This window comes from Pollicipes pollicipes, unplaced genomic scaffold (assembly GCF_011947565.3).
Source record: "Pollicipes pollicipes isolate AB1234 unplaced genomic scaffold, Ppol_2.1 Scaffold_3447;HRSCAF=4054_pilon_pilon_pilon, whole genome shotgun sequence".
NCBI classification, from domain to species: Eukaryota; Metazoa; Arthropoda; class Thecostraca; order Pollicipedomorpha; family Pollicipedidae; genus Pollicipes; species Pollicipes pollicipes.
The window spans coordinates 10,583,882-10,585,378 of record NW_023596297.1 but is presented as its reverse complement, the minus strand read 5'-3'; positions in this window follow the sequence as shown (position 1 = coordinate 10,585,378).

Sequence of the window (1,497 nt, the reverse complement as noted above, 5' to 3'; positions counted from 1 at the left end):
GACGCCGTGACAGCGGGCTCAATTGTAACCGGTTACTTTGCCACTGACCTCGTGATATATTGTATAACCAATAGCCAAAACACGATTCATATTACAGGTATCGTACCCGAACTTGTGATGTAGGAAATATGTTTCGATACCTGAGCTCGTGCTGTATGAAACCGATTGTGAAAAACACGGTGTCACCAGTGGTGTAGTTCCACTGGTGACACCGTCTCTTCCATTGTATCGACCATGAGCATTACGCATACGATGGTCTATGTAGAGTTCTTTCAAAGTTGTGAAAGCTCCTATGTTTAAAAGCAGATGTTCGTAGGAGCCCAACAGTAAGCACAACTGCCAGCAGAACAGCTGTGCGCATTGCGCACAAGACGTAAATGTGACATAAGGGAGTTTACGGCGGTGGAATCAACCCACTCGTCCGTCTCTTACACCGTACAGTTACTGAAGACAATATCTTTTTCTCCCGGATGCAACTTGCCGCTGGCGAATAAATACAAGCGTCGTATACAAGCAAGCGTATACATACTGCATGAACTAATGCAGTTCATGCCCCCCCCCCCCTCAGCGTGTACATAATGTGAATCGAAATATATTCGCTAGGAGATTGACGTGCAATGCGCAATTGGATCAGCCGGCTCCGGAGTCAGGAAGACGCTCCAGCCGAGTCAAGCGGACACTCCAGACACGACTTGTCAGGGAGCGGGCGGATTTAAGCCGGTTCGTGTAGCCATGTCTCAAGCCAGAGTCCACGCGCGGGCGCAACTAGCGCCATGGCATAATGGCGACCGGTGCCGGAACTACTGTTTCTGCTTTCCAACGCACCCCACGGAACGTACCCGGAAGAATCATAAAAAACACATCGGACTGGAAAGACCTCGTTAAAATTGCTGGTGTGTTGATGTGCGTAACAATATGGAATGAATAAGCACCGAGGCGCCAGAGGCAAACATGTAGACAGGTGGACCTGCCGGTGTTTGTGATTCCGGCGGCGGTGGCGCTGCCGCCAACTGACCTGGGTGAAACAGCGCATGCTCCGGCCGCAGAGGCGCGTCAGTCGCGTCTGCGAGGTGCAGAGGGCAGCACTGAGCCGCTGCCGCTGGGCCGCGGCCGCCGCCGGCGCCTCCAGCTGCTGCTGCAGGCTGTCGAACGTCTGCTGCTCGATCAGCATGGCGTCCTGCAGCAGCTGGATGAGCTCCAGCAGACCCTGCCGGCGGCGGACGGAGACGGCGTCAGCGGGCGCTGGGCGGCGCAGGTCGCCGTGACAGCGCGTGACGAGGAGAGCAGGTCGATGGCGACCGACGGCAGGGCGGCCGGGGCAAAAAAGAGGCATCAGACTTGTTATGGCATTGCTTCCGGAAGACTGAACTGGAGTGGCGCGGAGGCGCTTTCGAGGAGAGGGGAAGTTGCCAAGGGTAAAAAGACTCGTCCACCTCGACGTGTAGAAAAGCGCTCCGGGTAGGTGTCACTCGTCTTGACTCGTGACAGTGCCGATGA